The sequence below is a fragment of the Tursiops truncatus genome, chromosome X (genome assembly GCF_011762595.2).
Source record: "Tursiops truncatus isolate mTurTru1 chromosome X, mTurTru1.mat.Y, whole genome shotgun sequence".
Classification (NCBI taxonomy): domain Eukaryota; kingdom Metazoa; phylum Chordata; class Mammalia; order Artiodactyla; family Delphinidae; genus Tursiops; species Tursiops truncatus.
In genome coordinates, this window is record NC_047055.1 from 99,013,490 (window position 1) to 99,039,663 (window position 26,174).

General features: G+C 36.1%; 1 pseudogene; it reads right to left on the reverse strand.

Moving 5' to 3' along the window:
• Positions 1–1,718: 1,718 nt before the first annotated feature.
• Positions 1,719–26,174, reverse strand: part of LOC101333919 (ferritin heavy chain pseudogene) — a 54,938-nt pseudogene continuing 30,482 nt past the window's right edge.

Consider the following 26,174-nt stretch of genomic DNA (forward strand, 5'->3'; position numbering starts at 1 on the left):
GCGAAGCCCACAGTGGGACCTTTTAACGTTGTTTCCAAAGCTATTTTCTTTGGAATACTGTTCTGTGAGATTTGGTAGAAAAAGAATCCCATGATCAGAATGTTTGGGAAACACTGAATATTTTATCCCCATGTTATACATTCAAAATGTATATTTTTTACATCAGACATAAAATTCCTAGAGTAAACAAAAACTGAAAAAACAAAACAAAAAATCCTGCTAATTTGATTAATACAAGTTTTTCACTGAACACTTGTGAATGGTTTTGAGGCACTGGCTGATACTGAACACAGTCTTGGGAAGGCTGATCTAAGGAATTAAAATTCTGTAAATTATGAGGAAAACACTTTTAGGTGAGAAGAGATGCATACGGTAGCAGGCTTCAGTATTCTGTATTTCTATTCGGGAAATTGTTCTTATTTGATCCCTTCCACCCTTGATCCTTTTTCCTTTCAGTGGACTCTGTAGTAGGGATAAAGAGAAAAATGTCATTTACTACCCTAGAAGAGCTATTTACTCTATTGTAAATACAGTGGAGGCTGGTAAAAAGTGTGTTGATAATAAGACATATTAGCTTAGGTTCTCTTGGTAGCAAATAACAAAAACTAAATCAAAGTTGGATATATGAAACCCAAGGGCAGAAATACAGCCAGGCTCAGGAAAGGTCTAGGAAGCAGCTATATCATCTCCAGTAATGTGATCGCTGAACTGCTTTTCAAGAAAGGGCGTCTTCCTAAGCAAACATTCAGAATCTAGTCTACAGATTCAAATTGAACTCTGCTGCTGGTTGGAATTAAAAAAATATATATATATATATACACACACACACATATATACACACACACACGCATGCATATATACGTATGATACAAAGGAAAGAAAACATATAAGTGGATGTTTTGTTATTACAACATGCATGCCAGGCATTGGTGACCATGGGAAGTCACCCCCGTGTTTCTGAGCAAGACAGCCTAACACTCATTTTTCCATTATCACTGTTGCCCAGAGTGAACTTGTCAAAGAGATACTCCACCATTCAGACTTCCAAACCCCTCCACCCCCATCTTGCTACTCATACTTAACCAATATTATTTGCATGATTAATGAACATAAACATTTCAGGTGAAACTGAAGGCTCCCTTTATTTTAATTCCTGCGCAATCCCATTCCCTTCACTTGTTCCCCAGAGGCAACTGCAATCATGATTTTCAGGCTATGGTTCTATACTTTTACTATGCACATGCACCCACATTCACCAGGGACCCCTACCTCACTCCACCCCACCCCAGTCTACCCCCATATACCCACATTATTTATGAGGGGAAGACTGATTTTGTGTTTTCCAGGGCCCTATGGAACACCTTCTCCCTCCCACTGTGGAGATCCTGAGCTGCATATGGTTGGGGTATGGCTGTGTTCAGAAACTCCTGGATACCTGTTTTAAACCTTTAAAAATGAGAGATTTGCCCACATGAATGAACCAGAGACCTTTATTTATTTATGAACCAATAACTTTATTGGAAGAAACGTAAAAACTGGAAGAAAAAAACTTACGTGATAAAGTCCAGGAAAAGAGAGTCCTGCACTTGTTGCAAAAAAAAAAAAACAAAAAAAACTTAAGTCAACTTCTTCTGCAAGGGCACTATTGCCGTCTGCATGGCAGGCACGGTGACCAGGGCTCTGGTCACCCCGTGGCTCTGGGGAACTACAGTCCAGGCTCAGTTCTTCTTGTCACTGTCGCCCAGGGTGAGCTTGTCAAAGAGGTACCCTGCCAGGTCGACGTCCGGGGCCCCCATCATGCTCAGGGTGGTGACATGACCCTCCAACTCTCTGATGAACGCCACCTACTGGCTGAGGTAGTGAATTGCCAGGAAGTGGCGCAGGTGGGGGTCGGTCTTGTCGGTGGCCAGCTGGTGCAGGTGGCGGCAGGCTGTGGTTCACAAGCTTCTCCAGGAACAAGGCGCACTTCATGTCCTTGAAGCCGCTCTTCCACTCGTCACTGCCTGGCTTCCTGATGTCTTGGAAGTTGAGGCGGCCCCCGCGCTGGTTCTGCAGGCGCATCAGGCCCTGGGCCCGCCCGCTGTGCTCGTGGGAGCGGCGCAGGAAGAACCGGGTGAAGTGCTTCAAGGCCACGTCGTCGCGGTCAAGGTAAAAGGCCGCGGCCAGGCACACGAAGGAGGTGTGGAGCTCCAGGGTGAAATGGCTGTTGACGGCGGCCTCGCAGTCGGGGTGGTAGTTCTGGCGCACCTGCGAGGGCGGCGCGGGCAGCGTGGCGGGCGTGAAAGCCAAGGTGAAGGCGAAGCCGCGGGGCCCGCGGTAACTGCTTCAGAGCGCTCCCATGTGGTCGAAGAGGGCAGCCGCTCTGGGATGGACCGGAAGGCGGGTCCATTACCCGGGTTTGGGAGGGGGGAAAGGAGGTTCCGGTTCCGTTACGGGGGGGATTGGGAGGGTGGATGTGCACGGAGTGCGGGGCGCGAACGCTGTGTCCCAGGTTCCATCCAGGCCTGGGTGAGGCAGGCCCACTGCGCTGAGCTTCTGGCCTAATCTTTTTAAATGTTATTCACGAATATAAGCGCAACCGTTTTGAGTTAATCACTTAAGTGATTCTTATTTGAATAATGCCTTAATGTGATTCTTTCATTAAACAGTTCTTTTGTGGTATCATTGATTATATTTACTATCACAGAGCTCTATTTGAAGTTAGCTCTCCTCAGTGACTTCAACACCCATACTAATGACACTTCTGATAGCCTCTTCACTGGGTTCCTGGACCTTATTAACTCCAGTGATCTCCACTTTTCTTTTTCTGTTTCTGGTCACGTTCACACTTGTCTGACAACAGAGCACCACCTCCAAAGTCTCAGTGAATCTTGCCACCTCTGCAGCTTTCACTCGTTTTGAACCTTGTCTTCACTCCCTTTGTTTTCTCTCATCTCTTAATCTTCCAGCACAGTCCTAGAAACACAGCCCCTTTCACCTGATTTACCAATTTCCTTCCTCTTGGGTAAGTGCAGACTTCTCTTTTCTTCGTCAGAAAACAAAAGGCTTAGATGCATTCTTAGAGAAAGAACTTAACTGTGTGGATGTATTTATCCCTTCCAACCTCATTTGTTCTTTCACTGCCACTCAGCAAGCATTTTTTTTAACTCCTCAATTATGTTGTATGGAATGAGCCACAGTGGTAGGAAATACCATTGATCTCAAATTATCTTTCATTCAATCATTCAATAAATATTTATTGATTACTTAATATGGCCCAGGCACTGGTGTGGGATTTGGGCATATATTAGTAACAAAGAGAGACAAAGTCTGTTCCCGTGAGGTTCGTATTCTAGTGGAGAAGCAGACCGAAACAAAACAAAACAAAAAACTGCTGTTTTTCTCCCTTTATTGTCTCAAGTAAATACGTATAAAATATTACACATGTATATGATATTAAAAAGTCAATATTTTCTTAGAAGTTAAGGATATTATAGTGGAAGACATAAGACCAATCTAGGTATTTATAATTAATTAATTCAACATTAATTCAACAGCTATTTATATACAGTACTCCAAATATGTGTCATTGTTTGTCTCTGGAGATACACAGAAGAATCAAACATGGTCTCTGTTCTCAAGGTACAGGAAAGAGTGATGGACTGTTTTAAGTGCTCTCAATGGTTTTAAAGTTTTTGGATAAAATAGCTGTTTTCACTTAAAGTTTTATTACCATGGCTTTGACTAATGTACTTTTTTGGGGGGGGGTCTCTTTATTTCTCTTTGAAAGCTCATGCTATGCTATAATTATTGTTTATGAAGGAAGCAAAGGATCAAATATCAACTGTCACATTGTAAACTTATCTAAGCAATTTTAGAGGCATTTAATGAGTCTGTAAAGAAATAGAATAATAACAATGTCTATTTGATAAGTTGATTTTAATAATAGAATCATACATTACAGTTGGAAAAGAACTACATGATCAATTTCTCATTGTATTCTATGTTTGCTTAACACCAGTGTTTAGTCTTAATATAATAATAATATAATTGCAATCTTTCAAAAATTTCCTTGGAAGAGTCCATTGTAGACTTCACTGGAAGAATCTATTTAAATAGATGAAATCTTGATTTTGTAGAACATTTTCTCATTATGTCCCAAAATTATTTAATAATTAATTTATCTGGACAACTTTACTCTTCAAATATTAAAATAATACTATTGAATGGTTATATGTGTACTAAGGGGTGATAATGGTGTTTCTCAGATGTTTTATCCCTCATCATTACTTCCTAGGTTAGAAGATAATGTTAAAATACATGTTATAACTAAGAGAAACCTAAGGTTTAAAATCTAACTTTTTTAAGGGACATCAATAAACTAGCATGAACTGGAACCTCAAATTTCCATGAAGGAAATATACATATGTATAAACAAAAACATTGCATCCAGTTTTTCTTTAATGAGGAATGTAAAGCTAAATACAAACACAGAATGAAAAAACTTCAGAGCATATCATGTTTTTAGAAAAATTAAAAATTTTATTTTTTAAATATATTTTATTTTTAAATTTTTGGCTGCATTGGGTCTTTGTTGGACACGGGCTTTCTCTAGTTGCAGCGAGCGGGGGCTACTCTTTGTTGCAGTGTGTGGGCTTCTCATTGCAGTGGCCTCTCTTGTTACGGAGCACGGGCTCTAGGTGCGCGGGCTTCAGTAGTTGTGGCATGCAGGCTCAGTAGTTGTGGCACATGGGCTTAGTTGCTCCGCGGCATGTAGGATCTTCCCGGACCAGGGCTCGAACTCATGTTCCCTGCATTGGCAGGTGGTTTCTTAACCACTGTGCCACCAGGGAAGCCCCCCAATTTAAAAAATTTTGATAATCAAATTTTATAGTTTATAACTTGGTCTGTGCTAAGATAATGTCTTTTAAAATATCAATATAGGACTATAAGATGAAGGTTTCTTTGAAATGTTTGTGGTCAGTGTTGGTATTATGTTACGATTTTCCAGAAAAACAGAACCAATAGAAGATATATTTGTATATTATATAAAATAAGGAATTGGCTCACGTGATTATGGAGGCTGACAAGTCTCAAAATCTGCAGTTGCCATGCTTGAGACCCAGGAGAGTCCATGGTGTAGGTCCAGTCCAAAGGCCACGAGGCTCAAGACCCAGGAAATTCAAGTTGAAGGCAGGAAAAAACAATGTCCCTGCTCCAAGGCAGTCAGGCAAGAGGAGTTCCCTCTTACTCAGAGGAAGGTCAGCATTTTAATTTTATTCAGGCCTTCAAATGATTGTATGAGGCTCATCGACTTTAAGGAAAGCAATCTGCTTTACTTAGTCTACTATTTCAAATGTTAATCTCATGGAAAAACACCCTTTCAGGCACAAACAATAATATTTGACTAAATATCTGGGTACCCCCTGGCCCTTTCAAGTTGACATATAAAAATTAGCTATCACAGTATTATTCATGATAAATGCAGAGTCAACAAATAAAAATTCTCATGCTATAATCTGTTTTGACTTTCAGTTCCCTTCATGAATTTAAAAATGTTAAACAGTTACACAACTGATATTAGACAGTAAGTTCTGACTCCATGTCAATGATTAGCTCTCATTCATTCATTCAGTATATTTCTATTGAGCACCTATTATATGACAGGTATTTTACAGGTAGTAACATAAAAACTTGTTCTATAAGCTCCTCATATTTGTATTTCTTTTGTAGCTAAGTGCTAGTATGTGTTTCATATAATTCCTTCTTTGAAAATTAATACATGAAGTAGGATCAATGGTATAATCTTAAGGAAGTAGACCATAAGTAGCAGCAGTTGGTGGCTTATCTCACTTTCTGTGTTGTGTGTGTGTGTGTGTGTGTATACATATGTATAAATAAATCATTTAATGAGAGGTAGTGAAAAGTGATACATCAATATTATATATCTCTGGGCTGTTCACTCTGCATTACCTCATTATTACAGATACTGGATTAAATTTGATTATTATTACCCATATTTTACAGATAAAGAAATTGTGAATTAAAGTATGTAACATGATCAAACACAGAGCTTGTAAATAGCAGAGAGTGACACTCTGAACTGGATTCCTCTCTAGGTAGTTTGGGAAGTTTGGTTGGACCATGAGCTCCTTTAGAACAAAGACTGTTCAACTTGTGATGCTAAATTTCACATAGTAGGGGCTCAAAAATATAAATTAAAATATTGAGTGGCCTATTAAAAGCTTTAGTCTCATTATTTCTCCAAATTAAAAAAATGAGTGGGAGTAGATGTTGAATATATATTTAAACTGTTTCCTTTAGAAGGAAACAAAATCAAAGACACCCAATGGTGATAAATTACTATTATAATTTTACTTTAATATGCATAAACAAAAAACCAGGCATAGAAATTGGTATGCTTTTATAACTGTAAACCTAACAATTTGTAAATATATGCAAATACAACTATAAAACTATTAAAATTAAGAAATTCCAATTATGCATCAGATTATGCTTTTTGTCTTAAACAAAGCCCCTTCTCACTGAGAACATACTAGTTGACAAGATGCAAGTTTCCTTTTGAATGTGCCATGCCTGTGCCCTGATATCCATGAAACATCTCAGTTCTCTACCACCCTTCTTTACTGAAGACATGACATACTTTAGCTCATATGATGATTTATAATGTACTTTTGCTTTCAGGTAGTGGAAGTCATCATTCAAATATTGTCTGTCCATGTTCTTTTTTATTAGTTTGTGAAAAGTAATTCTGATGCAGTTTGTTGATTTCATGAAATACCATTAAAAGTCTCAGTAACTTCAATAACTGAAGAGGCTGTTCAAACTGGGAATTGAGGGGCAAGAGAGCTACTGACAGAATTTTAAGGGATAACACTCTTCCCTTTGAGTTTCATTCTATGAAACTATTTTTCACTTCCCAGTCATCACTTTAAAAGGAAATTTTAGTGTTTGCAGCTGGTAAAATGTGACTGTAAGGGTGGACATGCGACAGTTGTCCTTTTTACACTAGAACATGCCAGCCTAGCAGCAGTCACACTCAGTGTGGTTCAAAACACACACACAGGCATGGACAGTGAGTTTGTGCTGCTGCATTGAGCTATAGACAGATCAAGATAATTCTTAAAATGCTTCTAGTAATTTTTCATTTGGATGTAAACACAAGAACAGATCCATGGAATTCACAAATACAGGTAGAGAACACTGAGTTCGAATGGCATGGGCACACCATATATCTAGTCAATAACTATTTAGGACCTAATATATTCCAGCTTTGTGCTAAATGCTGAATGATTGCAACAGGCGTTGACTTTAATCTCATGGGCCCTAGAGTCTGTTTCAGTTCACTGTGTTCACTGGCAGAATGTATATGTGATGAATGTAAAATTAGATGCTAATGAGTTGATAATAGAATATGTATATATATATTGAAATATTCATATATATTCAATAATATTTTGTTTGAAATCTTTACAACTATTGTCACAGATACAGAAATTGCTACAGATGTTCTCATACCTTTTCCTACATAGCAATTAGGTTTAGGGAAAATATTTTTGGTGGAATGGTGTTAGTCAACCTACAAATCCAGAATGTCTTGGTTGAAGGTGTAGATACTTTGTTTCACTAAAATCAAATGAAAGTTTTTCCAAACAAGTTAGGAAAAAAATGCAAAATCCTTATAAAATGTTCCTTATGATTCCATACCTTACTATACTATTAACCCAATGTGTTAATAAGCTTATATTGAATGTAATCGTTATTCTTCATAATTTGACATGAGTAATGTGCTCTCACATTTTAATTTTCTAAACTTTTATACCATATTCTCAATGACTTATTTGCTGATTTCCTTTTTTATAAAAATATGATAATGACCTCAACCAACCACTGTTAAACTCAGCGAAAAGCACAATTTCCAAAGTAAATGTTTTGTAAAGTGTTTCCTGTGTATTATTCACATTTATTACTTTTCCTCTGAGCTTTTTATATTTCAGTTCATACATGAAAAATAAACAATGTCCTTTTGACTTATTTTCTTGAAGTCTTTTGCCATTTTCCAAATATATCTGAATAGCTAAGGTCAGTTAAACCTATTTAGAGTTTCAAATTTCTAGGAGATATCTGATATTTAGTAACTTTCTGCCCAAATGATTTTAAATCTCATTTATTATAAAGTGAATTAAAAGATTAGCATATATTCTTTAAATAGAAAGATTATCAACCTGCTTTTGCTAATGTAGATGGTGCTCTTAAGTTCTGATTTCATACATGACAAACAACCCATGATTAAAGGCTCATTAATAATCTGCCAAATACTGTCAGCTGTATGACTCAATTCTCCATTAGTAATGTAATCCCTTGATTTTCTTCTGCCAGAAAAGTGCTGATTCTTTGAAACCATTGGCAGTAATATGAACTTATACATTGTGTGTGTGTGTGTGTGTGTGTGTGTGTGTGTGTGTGTGTGTGTCTCTTGGAAGAGAGACTGAATGCCAAGACAAAACCTTGCATTCCTTTACAGGACGTGCAATGCAGATCTGTTGTGGAGTAACTGCTGGCTTTGGGAAGGAAGGTGAGGCCAAAGGCAGCCCATTAAAAAGGGAAGAGGCTGTTGGAACTGGGAATTGAGGTGAAGAGAACTACTGACAGGATTTTAAGGGATAACACTCTTGCCTTTGAGTGTCTGTGTGGTAGAGTCCGTGGCCTGGAGTAGAAGGGGAAAGCTGTACTAGAGCAGCTTCTGCTGGCAGGAATATTATTTTCTTATACGTGCAGCTATGGAAACATTGCTGAACATTCCTCACATCTTAACTTTCAAGGACAACAGTAGTAATAACTGGAAATGTCAGTTCCATGTCCACAGTAATCTATTTACAATTGCTTCCTTATTTCACGAGTTCTGTATCAATTATCCATGCTTTTATCCCCCCCTAAATCATCACTTTTTCCTTAATCACATGTATTCCTCAATTATGCTGTAGAGAACTGCAATTTTCCTTACATGGCCCTTCCCCCTTAATTCTTTTTTTTTTATTTTCCACATTAACAATCCCTAATTTTTAGAAAAAAGACAATAGCATATAAATGAATCAAGGCGCAGAATTCCTCAAATTATAAAAATCAATTCCTGGAGCGTTATTGATTGATAACTATATTGATCACATCAATGTAAGTATTTAATCAGTCTGTCTACAGAGATTACAGCTACAAGATAAAAAAACGTAATCAGTTTATTCAGTTGTTACAAATGTAGGAGGGGGAAATGGAAATAGGATTAACAAGATTTTATGCACAACCAAGAGTCCACTTCCTTTTCTTTCCAGAGACACTATTTTATAAACCATGGTATTGCTTCTCCTAGCCAGACTATTAAGCATGTTTGGTTAGATTACATTTTGAATTATACCAGTTCATTGGAGTAAATGTCTCTATGGGACACTTGGGTTTATAAAACTCTGTTTCATAGCTGGATGATGTAGAGCATCCCTCAGCCTATCTTCTTGCAAAAGAATGCTGTTGGGTCAAATGAACAAGAGAAAACAGGTAATAATATAATATTAGAACTCTCTACAAAATAACATCTCAATTCACATTTTCTGATACGTTCAGTGACATCTTAGAAAACCATGTTGTGTATATGTATGTATGGAGTGCACACATTTGTACGTACATATTGGGCTTTGATCACTAATGTTAATGTTTGCTAAAATTTGTACCTTAATGTGGATTGTAGTATGAATATATATGTAGTAAATTTTTATAAAGAGATATGATTATTAATATAGAATAGTATTCTGTATTTTATAATTAGGGTTAGAGTAGTATAATTTAAAAATAATAATAATATTGAATATTTTTGCCTACCCTTCCAATATTGGACGTTAGTTAGGTAAAGTAGACATTAGTGGAAACATGCATTTTAGCTGATTATGTATGTATATACTCTGTCAATTTTTAATTCTTTAAAAAATACAAATATTGTATTAGAAACCATGGAGTATTAGAAGTCAGCGTTAGTGGAAAACTGAGGTTATTGATTATTTTGTGTTTTCATATCCACAATATGAAGTGATTTTGGAAGTTTTTTGCTAGCTACTAGAAAATAAGCTAAGATTTATGTTAGCTCTTTGAATGCATCTACCGAAGTTCCATCACTAGGAAAGTGAGGTCACCCTTCTTTGATTAAATCATCAGACATAACATAGTACCATTTACATGTCCTCAAAGTTTTATTACAACACAATTAATAACCAAGATTTTAGCTATTTACGAGGTCTTCTAACTATATACCAGATAATTTCATGTGTACATGGCATGAACTACCTTATAAAATAGAGCTGCCTCTTTTTATTTCCTAAATATTATAATCTATCTATATTAGTGAACTGGAGCTGGGGATCAAATGATAAGATATGCATAACTGTGTGCACTGAGTGATTGGAATGCCACTTGTTATCTTTTTTCTGGAAATGTCTATATAAGAAAATAAAAGGTACTTTATAGAAATATGAAAAAAATAGCAGCCTGATACTGTTCATTCTTACCCTTTTTGGGAATTTGAATAAGTAATTTATTCTCCCTTAACCTCAAGTGCTCTATTTAAAAAAGTGACCTTGGGACTTCCCTGGTGGCGCAGTGGTTGAGAGTCTGCCTGCCGATGCAGGGGACACGGGTTCATGCCCCGGTCCGGGAAGATCCCACATGCCGCGGAGCGGCTGGGCCCGTGAGCCGTGGCCGCTGAGCCTGCGCGTCTGGGGCCTGTGCTCTGCAACGGGAGAGGCCACAACAGTGAGAGGCCCGCGTATTGCAAAAAAAAAAAAAAAAGTGACCTTGGACTAGATCCTGTTGCAGATACTGTGGTCAAATGATTTTATGTCCAGGGATTTCAGCCGTTGGCTGTGAATCAAAATCAGTTGAGGAAATTCTGATTCAGCAAGTTCGGGGTTGAACTCTGGCATATGTACAGTTGACCCTTGAACAACTTTGGGGTTAGGGGTGTGGACCCTCACACAGTCGAAAGTTCAGGTATGACTTTACAATCGGCCTTCCGTATCTATGGTTGAACATCTTCATATTCAGTCAACCCCAGAATGAGTAGTACTGTAGATTAAGTGAACCCACCCAGTTCAAGTCCCTGTGGTTCAAGGATCAACTGTACTTTTAAGAAGTGCCACAAGTGATTCTGATACTCAGCCAGGATATGGAATGTTGATTCTATGCTAATTGGTTCAAAGAACAAAATGGGAATCTCTAAGTCTATATATTGATTATAACTTACCTAAATATCATACCTTACTAAGAAAAAATATCATTGGGTGTAGCAATGGCAAAATAGCTGCAGTGTATTTCATTATAAGAGAAGATGGTTACAGTGTTACTGGTAGAAAAATGATCAGAACAGTGTATTAGCTAGGGTTCTCCAGAGAAACAGACCTAATAGGATATTTATATTATATTGGATTGGATTGGATATATAATAGGTTATTGTATTTTATATAATAGGGTAAAATATCCTATTGCGGTTGACCCTTGAACAATATGGGTTTGAACTGTGTGGGTCCACTTATACACGGATATTTTTCAGTAAATACTGCAGTGCTACACGATTCATGGTTGGTTGAATCTGCGGATGCAGAACCGGATTACGCAGTTTTTAACTGCACCCTAACCCCCATGTTGTCCAAGGATCAAATGTATATATGTGGGGAGGGGTGATTTCTTTTAAGGAATTGGCTATTGGCTTTGGTTTATGTGATTGTGGGGCTTGGCAAGTCAGAAATCTGCAGGGTAGGTCAGCAGGTTAGAAATTAAGGTAAACTTTCATGTTGCAGTCTTGAGTCCAAAAGCTAGAAACTCAGACAGAATTTCTATTCTAGAATTGTAGAATTCTAGAATTTCTAGTCTGGAGGCATAGTTCTTTATTCAAGGGAGGACTTCAGTCTTTATTCTTAAGGCCTTCAACTGATTGGATGATGTCCAGCACACTATGGAGGGATCATCTGCTTTTCTCAAAGTCTGCTGATTTACAAGTTAATCACATCTAAAATATACCTTCACAGCAGCTTCTAGACCAAACAACCAGGCACCGTAGCCTAAGTTTACATGTAAAATTAACCATCATAAATGGTAAACATGAGTGAGGGCTGGCTGATGCAGGCAGAAGAATGCCGAAGTGGGTTCATTCAGAGGGAATGTGATTGGGTATCAGAGGAGGGCTGGCATATGCTGTGTGGGTGGAGGAGGCAGCAAGGTTGTGGACTACTTGAATCTGTTGGGGCTCAAAAATGGTGCCCTGAGCCAACATGAAGTCTACCACAGTAAATGTGGTAGGCAACTGAGGGTAGGCAGAGGCACATAGGATGTCATACTTGAGACCAATTAGGCTTCATTTAACCAGTGAGTTTCATCACGTTGATTTTCATAGATTATTCTCATTCCCTTGTTCATCTGTTCATTATATAATACTCCAGTCAGAGCCTTTCAACTTCCTTGAGCATTTGTTTATTAGCTTGGTGGTGGTGGTTTTGGTTGTCAGTACTGCACTATTCATTTTTGGAGTAGTATCACTTCATACTAAGGCAGTTGTTGCCTGTTGATTGAACAGGCCCGTTGTAATTTCTCTGCACTCCATAGCAATATCACTTTTCTTCAACCCAGGAAGGGTTGTTTGAGTAAGCAAGTTGCTTCCACTTTTAGTCTTTCAACTGCCACTTGGATACTTACCATACTTTGAATCCACTTGCCAAACTATCATGACCCTGTTATCCTGTGTGCCCACCAGTTATATACATATTATCTTTCCTTACCTGTCTTTCATATGCTGAATTTTGACTTTCTTCAAATTTGGTTACCTTGGATAATACCATTACTACTTTGGTTTTTAAAGCCTTTAAAAGTCTTTTGGGACTATAAAAGGCGCAGGGCTCTAGAAATGGAATCCTCAGATTTTGGTGTGCATAAGATTCACCTATAGCTATACGAAATACAGATTCTTGGTTCCATTTCTAGAAAATTCTGATACAATTTATATGGAGAGAGGGGGATCTGCAAATCTGCATTTTACAGGAGCTACAGTTTCTACTATGCTTAATAGCTATTCTGTGTTGATTCATCATAATGAAATGCAACTATGCACTTAAAAAAAAACCTAAACCTTTTTTTGAGAATATTAGGTTTATCAAACAGTTGCAGAAATAGTACAGAGAGTTCTCATGTACTCTTCACCCGTCTTACTCTAATGTTACTATTTTACATAGTACATATGTTAAAACTAAAAAGACAGTGATGCATTACTTTTAGCTAAACTCCAGACTTTATTCAGATTTATCGATTTTTTTTTTTACAATTATGTCTTTTTTCTGTTCTAGGATCTAATCAAGTATATCACATTGAATTTAGTTATAATCTCTCTTCTATGGTCTCTGACAGGTTCCCAGCCTTTCCTTGTTTCCCATGACCTTTATAGTTTTGAGAAGTACTGGCCAGGCTTTTGTAGAATGGCCCTGAATTTGGGTTTGTTTGGTGTCTTTCTCATGATTAGACAGACCAGGGTTTTTTGGGTTTGGGAGAAGATTACCATAGAGGTGAAATGTCTTTCTCATCACCTTGTGTCAGTAATGACTTATTACTGGTGATGTTAACCTTGATCACTTGGTTAAGGTGAGGTCTGCCAGATTTCTCACCGTGAAGTTACTATTGTTCCCTTTCCATAATCTATCTTTTGGAATCCAGCCAATACCCCTAAGAGGGAGTTTAAGCCCCATCTCCTGGAGGGAAGAGTATTTACATATGTTATTTGAAATTCTTTGTAAGAAAGATTTGTACCTTCTTCCCCATTTATCTATGTATTCAGTTATTTATATCAGTATGGACTCATGAATATTTATTTTATATTTCTCTATATAACTTTAAAGTTTAATTAATTTTATTACTCAAATTGTTCCAGCTTAGGCCATCAGGTGCTCCTTCAGTCGAGCTCTTGTGTCCCTTTGATCTGCTTCTATCCTTTTGATTTTTGAGTGCTGCCTTATTACCTGGCACTACATAATGCTCCAGGCTCATCTTGTGTTTTCATTGCCCCAGGCCTAGAATTAGTCATTTCTCCAAGGATGTCTGGTTTTTGTTATTTTGGAGAACCATGTTTAGAAACAAGGCCTGGATGCTAGATGTGTTTGTTGCTACTTGGTGTCATTGTTTCTAGTCTCTCTGCAGTTATGAAATATATGCATGTATATTAACCAATATATACACACATATCTATAATCATTTCTATAGGTGTCTATCTCTATACCTATTAAACTAAACGTGAGTTCATACTAATGTCTAAGACTCTAATCCAGTATCACATGGTTCATTCTAGCTTTTGCCCCTTGCTTATTTGTAACTTCTTTTACTGACAGTGAGAAACCTGACTCAACTTATTTACCATTTATTTACTTATTTGTTCTACACTAGTGTAAATGTGTTTTCAGATTTCTCAACTGTATTCCTGTGAGAAACAAACTTACCAACTAAAATTATGTTTATGTACAGTTATTTTTACGCCTGGTCATATTTACCAATCAAAACATCATTTTCTAAAGTCACTTAGGTCAGTTCCTTTTTCTCCACACCCTTCAGTGCCGCTTTATCATATATTGGGAATACAGTTAAATTTATTTGTCACAGTATGCATTACATCCAGGATACTCTGATTAAAAATTGCATACATTAAAGTTCACCCTGTGATGTACTATTCTGTGTTTTGACAAATGCGTAGTCATGTATCTTATGCCTAGTACCATACAGTACAGTTTCATCAACGTAAAATAGTCTCTGTGAGTGGCCTTTGTAGTCATTCACTCCCAACCTCTGACAAATGCTGATTTGTCTTCCATCCCTATAATTTGTGTTTTCCAGAATGTTGAATAAACGGCATCATACAATATGTAGACTTTTGAATTTGGCATCTTTGACTTAGCAACATGCATTTAGGATTCATCCATGTTGTTGTGTGTGAATCTATAGTTTCTTCCCTTTTATCACCTGAAGTATCTATCCATCATCTCGAATACCAAGTTTGTTTATCCATTCACCTGTTGAAGGATAATATGATATGATTTTTTCCAGTTTGGGACAATTATAAAAAAAGCTGCTATAAACATTTGGGTATAGGCCTTTGTGTGAACATAGGTTTTCAATTAACTGGGGAGTATGATTGCTGTATCCTATTGTAAAACTATGCTTAGCTCTGCAGTAAACTGTCAAACTGTCTTCCCAAATAACTGTATCATTTTATATGCTCAGTAGCAATGAATGTATGTTCCTGTTGCACTTCGTCAGCATTTGGTTTTGTCAGTTATTGGATTTTACCTATTCGAATAGGTGTGTAGTGATATCTCATTGTGGTTTTATTTGTATCTCCCTAATGACATATGATGTTGAGCATCTTTTCATGTACTTAAATGCCATCTGTATATCTTCTTTGGTAAAAATATGTATATATGTATTTTTCTTTCTTTTGTTCTTTTTTTTTACATCTTTATTGGGGTATAATTGCTTTACAATGGTGTGTTAGTTTCTGCTTTATAACAAAGTGAATCAGTTATACATATACATATGTTCCCATATCTCTTCCCTCTTGCGTCTCCCTCCCTCCCACCCTCCCTATTCCACCCTGCCAGGCGGTCACAAAGCACCGAGCTGATCTCCCTGTGCTATGCAGCTGCTTCCCACTAGCTATCTACCTTACGTTTGGTAGTGTATATATGTCCATGCCTCTCTCTCGCTTTGTCACAGCTCACCCTTCCCCCTCCCCATATCCTCAAGTCCGTTCTCTAGGTCTGTGTTTTTATTCCTGTCTTACTCCTAGGTTCGTCATGACGTTTTTTTTTTTCTTAAATTCCATATATGTGTGTTAGCATACGGTATTTGCTTTTCCCGTTCTGACTTACTTCACTCTGTATGACAGACTCTAGGTCTATCCACCTCATTACAAATAGCTTAATTTCGTTTCTTTTTACGGCTGAGTAATATTCCATTGTATATATGTGCCACACCTTCTTTATCCATTCATCCAATGATGGGCACTTAGGTTGTTCCATCTCTGGACTATTGTAAATAGAGCTGCAATAAACATTTTGGTACATGACTCTTTTTGAATTATGGGTTTCTCAGGGTATATGCCCAGTAGTGGGATTGCTGGGTCATATGGTAGTTCTATTTGTAGTTTTTTAAGGAACCTCCATACTGTTCTCCATAGTGGCTGTACCAACTCACATTCCCACCAGCAGTGCAAGAGTGTTCCCTTTTCTCCACACCCTCTCCAGCATTTTTTGTTTCTAGAGTTTTTGATGATGGCCATTCTGACCAGTGTGAGATGATATCTCATTGTAGTTTTGATTTGCATTTCTCTAATGATTAATGATATTGAGCATTCTTTCATGTGTTTGTTGGCAGTCTGTATATCTTCTTTGGAGAAATGTCTATTTAGGTCTTCTGCCCATTTTTGGATTGGGTTGTTCGTTTTTTTGTTATTGAGCTGCACGAGCTGCTTGTAAATTTTGGAAATTAATCCTTTGTCCGTTGCTTCATTTGCAAATATTTTCTCCCATTCTGAGGGTTGTCTTTTGGTCTTGTTTATGGTTTCCTTTGCTGTGCAAAAGCTTTGAAGTTTCATTAGGTCCCATTTGTTTATTTTTGTTTTTATTTCCGTTTCTCTAGGAGATGGGTCAAAAAGGATCTTGCTGTGATTTATGTCACAGAGTGTTCTGCCTATGTTTTCCTCTATGAGTTTGATAGTTTCTGGCCTTACATTTAGGTCTTTAATCCATTTTGAGCTTTTTTTTTTTTTTTTTTCTGTACGCGGGCCTCTCACTGTTGTGGCCTCTCCCGTTGCGGAGCACAGGCTCCAGACGCGCAGGCTCAGCGGCCATGGCTCATGAGCCCAGCCGCTCTGCGGCATGTAGGAGCTTCCCGGACCGGGGCACGAACCCGGGTCCCCTGCTTCGGCAGGCGGACTCTCAACCACTGCGCCACCAGGGAAGCCCCATTTTGAGCTTATTTTTGTGTATGGTGTTAGGGAGTGATCTAATCTCATAGTTTTACATGTACCTGTCCAGTTTTCCCAGCACCACTTATTGAAGAGGCTGTCCTTTCTCCACTGTACGTTCCTGCCTCCTTTATCAAAGATAAGGTGACCATATGTGCGTGGTTTATCTCTGGGCTTTCTATCCTGTTCCATTGATCTATCTTTCTGTTTTTGTGCCAGTACCATACTGTCCTGATTACTGTAGCTTTGTAGTATAGTCTGAAGTCAGGGAACCTGATTCCTCCAGCTCCGTTTTTCACTCTCAAGATTGCTTTGGCTATTCGGGGTCTTTTGTGTTTCCATACAAATTGTGAAATTTTTTTTCTAGTTCTGTGAAAAATGCCAGTGGTAGTTTGATAGGGATTGCATTGAATCTGTAGATTGCTTTGGGTAGTAGAGTCATTTTCACAATGTTGATTTTTCCAATCCAAGAACATGGTATATCTCTCCATCTATTTGTATCATCTTTAATTTCTTTCATCGGTGTCTTATAATTTTCTGCATACAGGTCTTTTGTCTCCTTAGGTAGGTTTATTTCTAGATATTTTATTCTTTTTGTTGCAATGGTAAATGGGAGTGTTTTCTTGATTTCACTTTCAGATGTTTCATCATTAGTGTATAGGAATGCCAGAGATTTCTGTGCATTAATTTTTTATGCTGCAACTTTACCAAATTCATTGATTAGCTCTAGTAGTTTTCTGGTAGCATCTTTAGGATTCTCTATGTATAGTATCATGTCATCCGCAAACAGTGACAGCTTTACTTCTTCTTTTCCGATTTGGATTCCTTTTATTTCCTTTTCTTCTCTGATTGCTGTGGCTAAAACTCCCAAAACTATGTTGAATAAGAGTGGTGAGAGTGGGCAACCTTGTCTTCTTCCTGATCTTAGTGGAAATGCTTTCAGTTTTTTACCATTGAGGATGATGTTGGCTGTGGGTTTGTCATATATGGCCTTTATTATGTTGAAGAAAGTTCCCTCTATGCCTACTTTCTTCAGGGTTTTTATCATAAATGGGTGTTGAATTTTGTCAAAAGCTTTCTCTGCATCTATTGAGATGATCATATGGTATTTCTCCTTCAATTTGTTAATATGGTTTATCACATTGATTGATTTGAGTATACTGAAGAATCCTTGCATTCCTGGAATAAACCCCACTTGATCATGGTGTATGATCCTTTTAATGTGCTGTTGGATTCTGTTTGCTAGTGTTTTGTTGAGGATTTTTGCATCTATGTTCATCAGTGATATTGGCCTGTAGTTTTCTTTCTTTGTGACATCCTTGTCTGGTTTTGGTATCAAGGTAGAGAAAGAAGAACAAAAAAACTGCGAAGTTAGCAGAAGGAAAGAAATCATAAAAATCAGATCAGAAATAAATGAAAAAGTAATGAAGGAAGCGATAGCAAAGATCAATAAAACTAAAAGCTGGTTCTTTGAGAAGATAAACAAAATAGATAAACCATTAGCCAGACTCATCAGGAAAAAGGGAGAAGACTCAAATCAATAGAATTAGAAATGAAAAAGGAGAAGTAACAACTGACACTGCAGAAATACAAAAGATCATGAGAGATTACTACAAGCAACTCTATGCCAATAAAACGGACAACCTGGAAGAAATGGACACATTTTTAGAAATGCACAACCTGCCAAGACTGAATCAGGAAGAAATAGAAAATATGAACAGACCAATCACAAGCACTGAAATTGAAACTGTGATTAAAAATCTTCCAACAAATGAAAGCCCAGGATCAGATGGCTTCACAGGCGAATTCTGTCAAACATTTAGAGAAGAGCTAACACCTATCCTTCTCAAACTCTTCCAAAATATTGCAGAGGGAGGAAGACTCCCAAATTCATTCTACGAGGCCACTTTCTTTTGTTCTTATAGATTGTGTGTGTGTGTGTGTGTGTGTGTGTGTGTGTGTATATATATATACACATATATAAAGTTAGGTTGCTTGTTTTCTCATTGTTGAGTTTTAAGAGTTCTTTATATATCCTAGATATGAGTCCTTTATACAATATATTCTTTTGGAAAGTAAAAAAAATGAAATGGATACAAGGTACAAATAAAAGTTATAATCAACAGTCATATGAAAAATTTTGAAGCTGCCCAGTTGAACTTTAGGATATTTTAGATAAGTGAATGCTCACTAGCTTGCTAGTTACAGTATTATTAAAGGGAATGGTTGAAGCATTGGCTCTTATACAAGTTCCTCAGAATTTCTAAGTAAGGAAGCTAAAATTATACCCTTATGAAAATTCTCTTACTATATAAATAAACATCATGAAATCTACTAAATATCTTGAGACTTTAAAGCGTATTCCTATAAATAAATGAAATTATTTGTGAGATATAAGAAGATCTCTATGACTTTTGCTTCCCCTTTATGCATTGAATATAGTTTACTTATGTTTTCTGATTATAATTATACTATATGAAATAGCAGTATTATACTGGATGCTTATTCTGAGACAGATAACATGCAAAACCATGTTACATAAATTATATTGGTTTACAAATAACCCATTTGTTTGATTCCGTACGAAATTTAGAAAGAATATATATTGTGTCCAGTTTACAGAGGAAGAGCCAGAGGCAAAAGAGGCATTTATCATTCCTCATTCACAAGGAGAAACTAAGGCATACTTGTTAGTAAGGGTAGAAAACATCATTCAGCTACACCTAACAAAGGAAATGATAAATATTCCCTTGACAAGTTAATAAACATGTTTGGAACAATTAATTCTGTCATGAAAAATACTGTGATAAAAGAATAATCCAAGATGAATTTGTCTGTATTTCAAATCTTTAGAAAACAGCTTTTTCATGGGCATTGTTGTAAGCACCATAAAAGAGATAAAAATCTAACTTATTGTTCATGGAAAAATCAAGGATTGCAATTGGATCTATAGAGTAACAAATATAAATCTGTGATGTTAATCACCTACTGCTTAAGAGGTAAATGTCTCAGTTTTCAAAGTCTAATGTATTTATTTATTAAATTTATTTATTTTTAAAAATTTATTTATTAATTTATTTTTGGCTACATCGGGTCTTTGTTGCTGCCCGCGGGTTTTCTCTAGTTGCAGCGATAATGTATTTTTATTTCTTTGGAGATTTATTTTCTTCTTACAGATCATATGGTATCACCACTATTTAAAATTCTCATATTATTCTTTCATTTAAAAATTATTTTGTTAAAGTACTTAAAATTTTTATTCAATTTTAAAGGTTACTTTCCATTTACAGTTATTACAAAATATTGGCTATATTCCCCGTGTTGTACAATATATCCTTGAGCCTATCTTACACCCAAGAGTTTGTACCTCCCACTCCCCCAGCCCTGTATTCCCCTTTCCCCTCATGACTGGTAACCACTAGTTTGTTTTCTATATATGTGAGTCTGCTTCTTTTGTGTTATGTTAATTAGTTTGCTGTATTTTTAGATGATACATATAAGCGATATCATACAGTATTTATCTTTCTGTCTGATTTATTTCACTTAGCATAATGCCCTCCAAGTCCATCCGTGTTGCTGGAAATGGCAAAATGTCATTCTTTTCAATGGCTGAGTAGTATTCCATTATATATATTGCATCTTATTCATCTATTTATCTGTTGATGGACACTTAGGTTGCTTCCATACCTTGGCATTGTAAATAACACTGCTTTGAACATTGAGATTCATGTATCTTTTTGAATTAGTGTTTGTTTGTTTTTGGTATATACCCAGGAGTGGAATTGCGGGATCACATGGTAGCTCTGCCATTTGTTTTTTGAGAAACCTCCACTGTGTTTTCCACAGTGGCTGCACTGATTTACTTTCTCAGCAACAGTGTACAAGGGTTCTCTTTTCTCCACATCCTCACCAACATTTGTTATTTGTTGACTTTTTGATGATAGCCATTCTGACAGGTGTGAAGTGATATCTCACTGTGGTTTTTGTTGGATGGGCCAAAAGTTTCGTTCAGTTTTTTCTGTAAGATGTCTCTAGTAGCACTTAGTTGTCTTTAACTTTATTCAAAACAATTTTGTTAGATTGTATGTGACAGCTGTCATATCAGCATGCATATAAAGAAAGACATCAAAATTGGTAAATTTTTGTGTAGCCATTTTATATTGAAGATGGAAGAAAAAAGCAACATTTTTGGCATAGTATGCTTTATTATTTCAAGAAAGGTAAAAACGCAACTGAAATGCACAAAAAGATTTGTGCAGTGTATGGAGAAGGTGCAGTGACTGATTGAACATGTCAGGAGTGGTTTGCGAAGTTTCGTGCTGGAGATTTCTTGCTGGATGATGCTCCATGGTCAGGTAGATCAGTTGAAGTTGATAGCAATCAAATCAAAACAGTAATTGAGAACAATAAACATTATACCACGTGGGAGGTAGCCAACATACTCAAAATATCCAAATCAAGCACTGAAAATCATTTGCACCAGCTTGGTTATGTGACTCGCTTTGATGTTTGGGTTCCATATAAGTTAAGTGCAAAAAATCTTCTTGACCATATTTCCACCTACGATTCTCTACTGAAACGTAATGAAAATGTTGCATTTTTAAAACAAATTGTGATGGGTGTTGAAAAGTGGATACTGTACAACAATGTGGAATGGAAGAGATCGTGGGACAAGTGAAATGAACCACCACCAGCCACACCAAATGCTGGTCTTCATCCAAAGAAGGTGATGTTGTGTATATGGTGGAATTGGAAGGGAGTCCTCTATTATGAGCTCCTTCCAGAAAACCAAAGGATTAATTCCAACAAGTAGTGCTCCAAATTAGACCAACTGAAAGTGGCACTCAACAAAAGCATCCAGAATTAGTCAACAGAAAATGCATTAATCTTCCATCAGGATAACACAAGACCACATGTTTCTTTGATGACCAGGCAAAAACTGTTACAGTTTGGCTGGGAAGTTCTGATTCATCTACCATATTCACCAGACATTGCACCTTTGGATTTCCGTTTATTTTGGTCTTTACAAAATTCTCTTAATGGAAAAAATTTCAATTCCCCGGAAGACTGTACAAGGCACCTGGAACAGTTCTTTGCTCAAAAAGATAAAATGTTATGGGAAGATGGAATCATGAATTTGCCTGAAAAATGGCAGAAGGTAGTGGAACAAATGGGTGAATATGTTGTTCAATAAAGTTCTTGGTGAAAATGAAAGATGTGTCTTTTATTTTTACTTAATAACTGAAGGTACTTTTTGGCCCACCCAATATTTGCATTTCCCTGATGATTACTGATGTGAGACATCTTTTCATATGCCTATTGGCTGTCTGCATTTCTTCTTTGGAAAAATGTCTATTCAGTTCTGCCCATTTTTTAATTGAGTTGTTTGTTTTTGATGTTGAGTTTTATGAGCTGTTTATATATGTTGGATACGAATCCTATATTGGCCATATCATTTGCAAATATTTTCTCCCATTCAATAGGTTGTCTTTTCATTTTGTTGATGGTTTCCTCTGCTGTGCAAAAGCTTTTAAGTTTAATTAGGTCCCATTTGTTTATTTTTGCTTATATTTTCTTTATTTTAGGAGAGGAATCCAAAAAATAGAGCATAAATAAATGAAATAGAGTCAAAAAAATCAATGAAACTAAAAGTTGGTTCTTTGAAAAGATAAACAAAAGATAAATCTTTAGCCAGACTCATCAAGAAAAAAAGGGAGAGGGCCCAAATCAATAAAATCAGAAATGAAAAAGAACTTAACAACTGACACCACAGAAATACAAAGCATCATAAGAGACTACTGTGAGCAACTCTATGCCAATAAAATGGACAACCTAGAAAAAAATGTACAAATTCTTAGAAAGGTACAATCTCTGAAGACTGAACCTGGAAGAAATACAAAATATGAACAGACTGATTACCAGTACTGAAATTGAATCAGTTATTTAAAAACTTCCAACAAACAAAAGTCTAGGACCAGATGGCTTCACAGGTGAATTCTACCAAACATTTAGAGAAGAGTTAACACTGATCCTTCTGAAACTAATCCAAAAAATTGCAGAGGAAGTACCACTTCCGAACTCATTATTTGAGGCCACCGTCACCCTGATACCAAAACCAGACAAAGATACTACAAAAAATGAAAATTACAAGCCAGTATCACTGATAAACATAGATGCAAAAAGTCTCAACAAAATACTAGCAAACTGAATCCAACAATACATTAAAAGGATGATACACCATGATCAAGTGGGATTTATCTCAGGGATGCCGGGATTTTTCAGTATCCCAAATCAATCTGACACACCACATTAACAAATTGAAAAATAAAAGCCATATGATCATCTCAATAGATGCAGAAAAAGCTTTTGATAAAATTCCACATCATTTATAATAAAAACTCTCCAGAAAGTGGGTATAGAGGGAACCTACCTCAGCATAATAAGGGCCATATATAATAAGCCCACAGATAACATCATACTCATCAGTGTAAAGCTGAAAGCATTCCCTCTAAGATCAGGAACAAGACAAGGATGCCCATGCTTGCCACTTTCATTCAACATAGTTTTGGAAGTCCTAGCCATGGCAATCAGAGAAGAAAAAAAAAAAAAGGAATCCAAATTGGAAAGGAAGAAGTAAAAACTGTCACTGTTTGCAGATGACATGATACTATACATAGGAAATCCTAAAGGTGTCACCAGAAAGCCACTAGAGCTCATCAGTGAACTTGGTAAAGTTGCAGGGTACAAAATTAATATACAGAAATCTGTTGCATTTCTATATGCTAACAATGAAATATCAGAAAGAGAAATTACGGAAACAGATATTTGTTCAGCTAAGGGATATTATTTTATTAATGTCTCTTTGATGATTTCTTCTCTGTTTCTTATGTTAACTGATTTTAGAACTTCTGCTAGTTTTGTGTTAGACTTAATCACCACATTTCTTAATTATCCCTCATATTTAATCACTATACCTTTTATTCAACATTCTGTAGTATTTCCTCGATTTTATTTTCCTTTTGCCTGATTCACTGCATTATTCAGTTCATATACTGAAGATTTAAATTCCAGAAATAGTATTTTAATTATTTATTTATAATATATAAATGTAATGTGTTAATTTCAAAATAATAATCTTTATAACTTGCTTAAACTGAATTGTAAATACAGATAATATTCTCTAATCTGATGTTTTTCCAAAGGATGTTCCACTTGATATATGAGAGTTTAATAGGTATTACTTGAAAAAAAAATCTTTTCTGACGTCAAATGAGTTTAGGAAACACTGCGTTTAACAAATATTAAATTTATTTCTTGAATCAGTTATTGTAAATAGCATTTAATTAACTCACGGGCACTGGGAAACTCTAAGAAGCTATTTTATAGGGCGAATTTTTCAGATTTATTTTACTAAAATATTTATAAATTAAAGAACATATTAAGGCACAGGGCAGTTTAAGAAATGGAACAATGTCACTTTAGAATATACAGCATTGGAAATACATTTTTTACAATCAAATTTTGTTAAATTTAATGTGGTGTATTATTAGAAATTTCTAATATCTTTGTAGTAAATAAATAAATTAAGAAGTACTTTATGAAAATAGGAGCAAGGGAATATCATTTATTCCTCCATGCCCCATTTCATTTCCTCCTCCAGGATTTTGAAACTAATTTTTCACATCTTTATTTTGGTGACAGGTTAAAGTTTGGTTGTCTTTTTTCTAGATGATTGTAATTATATAAAATGAAGGGAATTAAAGTACTACAGAAAGGCTTGACTAAGTTTATTTTAGCTTTCCTCCTTATCACTATTAGGAAAACAGTATTCAATCAAGATCTGTCTATGGAGACTAACTGTTGACAGGGTCTAAAAAAACACTGTGTTAAGGTTATTTCTGGTATGAAATTTATTATAATCAGATTAACAGTGGGCCACAGAAATAGCTTTTTAAAAGTAAAACCAATCAGTCAACATACATATTGACTGCTTATATATTTGTACTAAGAAGAGCTGTATTGTATATTGACTGTTTTGTTGCCAAATTACAGGAAAAACCACAGTTGTTTACATCAGTGACTTTTTTACCCAGCAGGATGGACAAAACATTCTCAGAAATGCTATAAATATTTTCAATGCAGTCAATTTTGTGGTTGCAAATGTATTTATTTTTATTGATTTGACTCATGGTTAAGTGTTTGCAAGGCCCTTTGTATATAAGTCTGTGGTGCATTATTGAACTAGAATTCATTAGGTAATGGAGTTTTATGAACTTTATTTTTTCATTTTCTTATCCAGGAGTAAATAAATAAGGTTCTTGCTCTAAGTAATAAATTTCGTAAACTATTGGTAAGATGGCTTTACTTTAAAAATGGCTAGCAAAAATAAATAAATGAAAAGCTTGTTTCTATCTTCTGTCATCATTATCTTGCAGAACGCAAATTTCATATTCACATTAAAAAGACATATTGCTCATGTTGATCATTAACTAGGAAAATGAGCCATAGGGGATATATTATGCTAAAGAACAGTTAAGTGAGAAAAATTCCCAAGACATTTGCCTCTTGAAAACAGCCTATAAGTAAAATCTTTTAAGCACCATGCTGTCATTTGATAGACTGTTATACTGAAAAGGTAAAAGTCAATACCCAAATTTGAGATGTCACCACACACATACACTGTGAGACTTCACTTGTCTGTAAATTGAAGTCCTCTTTTTAATTTTAGTTATAATAGTCAGTATTCTGGTAGTTAGCAGAAAGTTAACAATAATAGCTTAATGATATAATAGCAGCCCTGGGAATTGAGATAATTCATGATCTATATATATTCTCAGTGTACTGCTACTTCATTTAAGATATATAGGTACAAAATGAATGCAATAAGCATTCTTTATTTCTTTCGCAGGTATGAAAGACTTGGGCTTCTGTGTCAAAAAGTCCTCAGTTGAAAGCTTGTTCCAAGCTATGTGAACTTGCATATAGTGATTTACTCATCAGAAGAATGGGAATAATACCATATATTATAAGTATTAACTTAGATGATTCATTTAAAATGATACTAATATTACACTTAGCTCATTGGCTTCAATTAATATGTGGTAGCAATTATTTTTAAAAGACTGACCTTGTTAAAGTAGTC